We start from the raw sequence: 8387 nt of genomic DNA, 5'->3' as shown, positions 1-8387 counted from the left end.
AGTTGGAATAATTACACAAGCAAAAGATATGAAAGGATCCAAATCAGAAACATAGAGGAAAATTATCTTTGTAGATAGCACATAGCAAATCCTAAATATTTCATAGAAACTGTTGGAACTAATTCAGCAAAAATATGAAACCAGCACCAAATAGTTACATGTCTATAAACTACCAAAAAACAATTTCAAAGAGAAATCTAAAGAACACCTTCATGTATAATACACCTAAAATAAAATGTTTAAGATAAGTTGAATGCTATTCCTATAATCCTAGCTACTCAGGAGGCTGAGATCTGAGGATCCTGGTTCAAAGCCAGCTTGGGCAGGAAACTCTGTGAAACTCTTATCTTCAATAAACTACTCAGAAAAAGGTGGAAGTGGGGCTGTGGCTCAAGTGGTAGAGTACCAGCCTTGAGCACAAAGAGACTGAGAGACAGTGCTCAGACCCTGAGTTGAAGCCACAGGACTGGGAAAAAAAAAAGTTTGGGATAACACTTAATGAAGAAGGAAGTCTTGTAAAATTCAAAGTACAAAACATTTTTAAAAGAAATTAAAGACATTAATAAATAAGTAGATATCATGTGCATGGATTAGAAGACAGTATTGTTGAAAAGTCTGAAATGTCTGTAAAACAATCTAGAGACTTAATGTAATCCTTACAAAAATTTAATGGCACTGGGTTTTTGGGTTTTTTGTTTTTTTTGTTTTTTTTTTTTTTGCAGAAGAAAAAAAAATCCTGAAGTTTTTATGGAATATCAGTGATCCCAAACAATAGACATTGTCCCATAAAAGAACAAAGTTAGAGATCTCCAGCTTCACAATTTTGAGATTTTACAAAACTACAGCAATAAAGATTCATACTAGCAGGAAGACACACATTTGGTTCCTTGGAACAAAAAACTCAGAAACAAATTCTTGTGTATGTGGTCAAATGAGCTGAACAAGGGCAACTAATCACACAAGGAAGAAATGTTAGTCTTTAAAAGAGGTGGGAAAATTGGACATCAACATGAAAAACAATGAAATATTCTTTTACATTGTATATGAAAAAGAACTAACAAGGGCTTAATGATTTAATGTAAGACCTAAAACTAAATAATAGACACAAGCTTCCTGACAGTGTATTTTATTTTATTTTTTAAAAATTTTTTTTGGGTCTGGTCGTGGGGCCTGAACTCTGAGCCTGGGCACTGTACCTCAGCTCTTCAGCTCAAGGCTAGCACTCTACCACTTGAGCCATAGCGCCACTTCCAGCTTTTTTCTTTTTGCTTATGTGATGCTGAGGAATCGAACTCAGGGCCTCATGCATGCAAGGCAAGCGCTCTACCACTGAGCCACCTTCCTAGCCCTTGACAGTGGATTTTTGTGTGTGTGTGTGAAAATACTGAACAGAAGGGTTACAATTACATGGGTAAGATAATGAGTACATTTCTTATCAAGCATTGTAGCCTCCTCCTTTGTTTCCCCTTCCCATCCCTTCCCATCCTCCCCACACCCCCTCACCCAATCCTCCCCCCCATCCTCTCCCACTCCCACCCCCCCACCCCCCCCACACCAAAGTTGTAAAGTTCGTTTTCAACATAACTACTTGTACATCTCGTTGTTGCAATGGGTCTACCTGTATCCCTATTTAAATGATTTGTTTTAGACACAACACAAAAACCATAGGAAACAAAACCAAAGCAAACCAATGGGATGATATAAAACTGTAAAACTTCTGCTCATGAAAGGAAACAATCAACAGAGTGTACAAGTAACCTGCATGAACCCCAACATAGGCACAAGTGGTTTTTTCTTTCTTGCTATTGTTTCTAACCTATTTATAAAGTACCATGTGATTTTTTTTTCTTGCTTTGTATGTCCCTCCCCCACGGTATAATCCCTGTTTTCACTGTATTTGATATTGGTTTAATTTGGGGAGGGGAAGGGAAAAAGCAAATTGTTTAAATGGAGATACAGGTTGACCCATTGCACCAATGAGATGTACAAGACACTATGTTGAAAATGAACTTTACAATTTAGGTGTGGGAAGAAAACAGAGGAGGAGGCAACAATGCTTGATAAGAAATGTACTCATTAACTTGCTCCTGTAACTGTAACCCCTCTGTGTAGTATTTTCACAATAAAAACTTATTTAATAAAAAAAGAAACCTGCAAAATGGAAGGACATATTTGCAAATCACATATCTAATCAGGATATGGTATCAAACCTAGATAAGGAACTCCTACAACCCAACAACCCAAAACAGTCAGTCTAATAAACAAAAATGGGTAAAGGACTTGAGTAGAAATTCCTCCATAGGAAATATAAATGGTCATTAAGATATGAACATATGAACATCAATCATTAGATAAATGAAAAGTCAAAAAGCTACAATGGGATATTACCAAAAGAAAACAAGAATAATCTGGGTGCCAGTGGCTCACATCTGTAATCCTACCTACTCAAGAAGCTGAGATCTGAGGATGACAGTTCAAAGCCAGCCAGAGCAGGAAATTCTGTGAGACTCTTTTTTTTTTTTATTTAATTTAATTTTATTTGTGAACATACTGTACAGAGGAGTTACAATTACATGGGCAGGATAATGCGTACATTTCTTACCAAGCATTGCAGCCTCCTCCTTTGTTTACCCTTCACATCCCTTCCCAGCCTCCCCCCTCCCCCCATCCCAATCCTTCTCCTTCCCCCCCCCACTTTATGTTTTCTTTTCTTTTTTTTTTTTTTTTTTTTTTTTATCTCCAACAAACTATTCAGAAAAGGTCAGAAGTGGCACTGTGGCTCAAGTGGTAGAGTGCTATCCTTGAGCACAAAGAGGCTCAGGGACAGCACCCAGGCACTGAGTTCAAGCCCCATGACCAATGTTAGAAAAAAATCAACAAAAAAAATAAACATTATCAAGATGTGCAGCTGGAATCCTTATGTACTGTTGGTGTAGATGTAGAGAGATAACACCATGAAAAGGAATATTGAGTTCTTTAAAAAATAAAAGTAGAATTACTATAGAATCATACAAACTCACATATGAGTACACATAAAATAATTTAGAAAAGGAGCTTCAAGTGATATTTTAATATTTTTAATATTCATGTTCTTACAGCATTATAGGCTAGAGGTAGAAGCTACGCCAAATGTCTATCAATGTATGAAAGATAATGAGGTATATATATATATATAATATATATATATATATATATATATAATGGAATGATATTCAGGTTTATGAAAGAAAGAAATCCTATTCTATATTATAGGGATGAATCTCAAGTTCATCATACTAAATGAAATAAACTAATCACAAACAGAAAGCCACTATATGTTTCCACTTGACAAAATGTCTGAAAGAGTCAGTCAGAGAAAGAGAAAGAATAGTAGGGGGAAGGAGAAAATGGGGTGTTGTTATTCAGAAGAAAGAAGAGTCTCATTGTGCACAATGCAGAACTTCTAGAGAGCAGTTGGACTATATAGTGTGAATAAACATTTAAAATGTGGGAAGATGTTAAACTATCACATCAAAATACAACAAAATGATCTGGCCCAGAGGCTACAAAGTAGTCCTAAAAAATTGCATTAAAACCGATACCTTTTTTGCCTGTCTTCCATTTCATTTCTTCCTTCCCTATTATTTATTCGTCTAGCTCCAAATTCACTGGGCTCAATCACTGCTAGATAGCTCAGACCAGCACTAAAGAAAAAGGAAAGGAACAGACAATACCCTTTCATCAAGCAGTGACTTGTAATGGACTCTGCAAGGGGTGAGGTAGGTTTTCCTCTTACAGGAGATGGAAGTGCTAATCAATATGTACTAATTCTCTGGTAGCACAGGACTCTAGTTGATAATTTTGAGTTAACAAGGAAGGCCCAGAAGAGTGGATAAACATGTACTGTTTGAAACCACTGGCTAAGAGAGAAATTTCCTACTGAGCATGTTTAAGAAGACATGGGAAACAAAAACAAAGATGTTTTCTGAAGTGTTTTACCTGTCCAGTGCACAGATCTGAAATGATGATGTACACAATGTTTAAACAGGAAGAGTTGTAAGACAGTCCATGAGAAGCAGTAGTCATCTTCAGGGAGAGATTAAAAGGGTGGCAATTTGAAAGATTTTTATTCTTTACTGTGCATTATTTGCAAGAGGCATGCATTGATCCACCAATCACATAAGCGATTGGGTATTTTTAAAGTTGAAAGTTGAAGCTGGGCACTGATGGCTCACACCTGTAATCCTAGCTCCACAGGAAGCTGAGATCTGAAGATCACTGTTCAAAGCCAGACCAAGCAGAAAACTCCATGAGACTCTTATCTCCAATTAACCACAAGAAAACCAGAAGTTGCGCTGTGGCTCAAGTGGTAGAGCACTAGCCTTGAGCTGAAGAGATGAGGGACAGCGCCCAGGCCCAGAGTTCAAGCCCCATTACTGACAAAAAAAAAAAAAAAAAAAAAAGGTGAAAGTAGAGATCAACTTATTATGTGGGTTCATTCATGTAGGTAATTAATGTGTCTAAATACTATCTACTGTTACAAGCAGATACTAATGGACCTCTTGAGAAAGACAAACTTACTTTGAAATTGTTGGAACCCAGAATGGGTAATAGGGCCAGGTGTCAAAACTGTGGCTTCTAGATTTTTCTTTATAAAAATCGTTTTCTTTTTCTATAGAAGACGTCAAAAGAGGAAAAAAGAAAGGGATGGGGTGGGGGGAGGAAGATAATTGATGATGGATTGACTTCCACCTTATTCCCCCTGGTCAAGCAAGACAGCAGGTGTGCACAAACAGGCTTGGCCACATGCCTGTCCACAGGCAGGTTATTCCAACCGAGGCCTGGGCGAAAGTTCCCATCACCCCAGGTGGGACATTTTATTCTGGACCTAACTGAAAGTACCCATCCCTAACCCCTCGATTTTTACAGCCTGCCTTTTACTTATTTCCTCATTAATACCCCCAAATCCAGTCCCTTGTACACCCTCCAAACCCCTGGGAAGGTCTGTGCTTCTCACTGGCAATAAACCATCCAACCCTATTGATGATTGAGTCCAGCCTATTCCTTTTCCATTCTCCTCCATTTTCCTAACAATTGCGATCTCCCTTTCCCTAACATTTAAAGCAGATTAATTTAAAACCTAAACAAAATACCTCAGTAACCATCAATTTGTGCTTGTGCTGGAAAAGATGTTTGTATTACAGCCAGATGTGTGGCTCATGCCTGTAAACCGTAGGCTACTCAGGAGGCTGAGATCTGAGAATCATAGTTCCAGGCAATCCTGGGAAGAAAAATCCATGAGGCTTTTATCTCCAATCAACACCAAAAAAAAAAAAAAAAAAAGCTGAAAGTAGAGCTGTGGCTCAAGAGGCAAAGTGATATCCTTGAGTTAAAAAAGCTCAGGGACAGCACCCAGGCTCTGAATTCAAGCCCCAGGACCATCACAAAAATAAAAATAAAAAATAAAGTTTAACATGGTACTATCAAAAGTTAAGAATTACTAATAATGGTTTTACTTGAATTTCTTTTTGTACCACAGCAAGGGCATCAGGTTACAGACGCTTACAAAAGAGTAACCCCCAGTAAGTTAAAAAATAATAATAAAGCAATGTGGATAACTTTCTTTGAAAATAATTTGTGATAATGGTAAACATTCCTTTCCTGGATATTCAGCCATTATTTTGGCCCTTCCTCACGTTACCCCACTACAATCCTTAGGGCCTTCTTGATGCCAACATAAACATTGTGTGAAACTGTGCAAACATAGCTGGGAAGAATAGACCAATGACCTCCACATGACTTCTGGGTAGCTTTAAAAGACGAAGGCCTAATTTGACTTGTGGAATCCGTGGTTTAACCAGCGTTGGCTAACATTGGGTCCGCAAATAGGGAGGTGCGATGGCTCCCTCCGCGGGTCTCCAGCTCGGTCTCATCCGTGGTGAGTCACAGTGGCAGATGGGTGCCTCCTTCCTGGCTGTCTTGACTCATTCTGTGGAGCAGGAGATGATTCTCATCTGAGTTGTGGTCCTACGTTGTAAGAGAGACCGCATTGAGCTAAACAGCTTCACCAAAATGCAACCTGATTCCCCGCAAGTAGGGAGAAGACAGGATGGAAATGAGCAAATGCATGGATGCCTTGGGTTGGCAAAGTTCTACCATGTTCTAACATTAGCTCTGGGCTCATAAATTATACTTTACTTAGTCGTTTTTACTTCTGACAGATAACTTGCCTCAGCTGAAACCCTCTTCAATAAGTTATATAGGAATTGACCTACTAGTCACTATAAAGAGTGAATTCAAAGTGTAGCAGGATCAGAACCCGTGTCTCTGAATAGCATGGATACTCTATCACACAATGGCTGTCCACTGTTGCATTCTCCTTTTTTGGATTGATATGTTTGTTTTGTTTTTATAAATTAAGCTGGCAATCCCATATTATCAACTTTATTTGCCCAATATCATTTCATCTTATGAAAACCAGTATAGTGGGCACCAGTGTTTGCCTAGTTACTAATGGTATTGTTCTTCTAGAAACACCTTGGACACTTTTTAACTACAAGAAAAAATACAAGGAATGCATGAAAAATTAGGAACAAATTATACAGGTTAATCATAAGTCAAAGTGATTTATCTGCTTAGAATAGTCATGGACTATTAATTTCATGGATTATTTAATATATTGAAGCAGCAGCCAAAGCTGCCCTCCGACTATCTCCCTCTTTTTTGTCCTTGAATGCATGTCCCTTTCTACTTTCCATCTACACTCTTCAGTTTTCACCACAATGTCCTTCAAAATTAAAATTATTCTTTAAGTAAACACTTCAATTTCTTGTAGCTTGTGTGTTCTTAAATTTTTCATCGGTTGTCATGATTTAAAATCTCTATCACTTCTTCATTCATAATACATAATCACCTCTGCCTACCTATGTCTGTTCTTGGGTTCTCTCCTCAATCTGTATATCTCCAAGTGAAATCTACTATACCTATGTGCATCTCTCAAGTGCTTTGTGCTGAGAATCTAGTTCTCTCTCAAACTCTCTTTTCTCTTATTGTTGTGAGAGTCCTTACGTCATCTTCATACACAGATGCAAAGTATTTCATTATTACTCACCTTCTATCATTCTTTCTACCCTTCCCCATTATCCCCCACAATAACTCCATAATTATAATCAAATTCTGTGTTGGGGGAGCTGAATTTGGCTTAACTCAACATTAGATGGCTCTTAGATGCCAAATGCATACAAACTACACCTATCTCAACCTACACCTATAGAAGTAGTTCAAAGAATCAGTCCATAGCTCAACACTTGCCTAACTAGCAATAGTCTAATTTATGCTAATGAAAAAAATCACCTTTCCCACTTCATTTTCCTAAATAAAGTCAATTTTCACATGTCATTTCTCACTCTATAGCTTATGTATCTATCACGTCCTTTTCCACCTCTCTGATATCTATTTTTCCTAAGACTTCAGTTTTTACCATGTAATTAACACTCACTAGCAGTAATAAGGATAGATTCAAAGGGAGCATTGTATTGACAAGGACATTGTAAAAGTCAGGGACATTGAATTACTATTCATCAAGTATTTTTAAGTGCTAGGTATGGGGCACACATGTGCGTGCGTGCACACACACGTTACTAGTCCTAAATGGAAGCTAGGAAAGAGGTGGCAGATCAGTTCAGCATTCTGAAGCATCCATTCTGGGTATCTCATTATCTTTGGTGTTTTATAATATGACATATGTTTGGCTTTTTTCACTTAAAGTTTTGGAGATTCATTCGTATTGATGGGGCTTAGTACATCATTTTTCACTGCCGAACAGTATTTCCCTATATCTATCTATCTATCTATCTATCTATATCTATATCTATATATATCCATTTTTGTGTTTTCATTCATCTGTTGATAGACATTTGAGATGCTTCCACCTATTGGCTACTGTGAATGGTGATTCTATGAATGTACAGGTATATACATATACTCAGGGTCTTGCTTCGGTTATTTTGGATGTATGCTTAGGGCTGGAAATAATGAGTCACTGGAGATTTTTACTTGCTGTTAGTGTGAAAATTGGTGAAATTGGGTAACTATTTCGTAGTGTCAGTGCTAAACATACATAAACACATGCATGTTGTAACACAGCTACTCTAAACATACTAAAACCATATGTGCTATTGCAGATATTAAAGGATGGCTACAAGAATATTTTTACCAGCATTATTTGTAATTATTTCAAACTTTAAATAATCTAATGTCAAGCAATAGTAAATCAGGTCAAACAACTTCTAGAATCACAAATCTGAAAAGGAAAAAAAATGAATAAAGTATTATTATAGTACTTAATACAAATTAACCTTGCAAATTTATTAAGCAAAAGTAGCCCACAAAAGTATATGTTATTTGTA

The sequence above is a fragment of the Dipodomys merriami genome, unplaced genomic scaffold (assembly GCF_024711535.1).
Source record: "Dipodomys merriami isolate MVZ:Mamm:240054 unplaced genomic scaffold, mDipMer1.0.p SCAF_94, whole genome shotgun sequence".
NCBI classification, from domain to species: domain Eukaryota; kingdom Metazoa; phylum Chordata; class Mammalia; order Rodentia; family Heteromyidae; genus Dipodomys; species Dipodomys merriami.
This window is presented reverse-complemented; position numbering follows the sequence as displayed.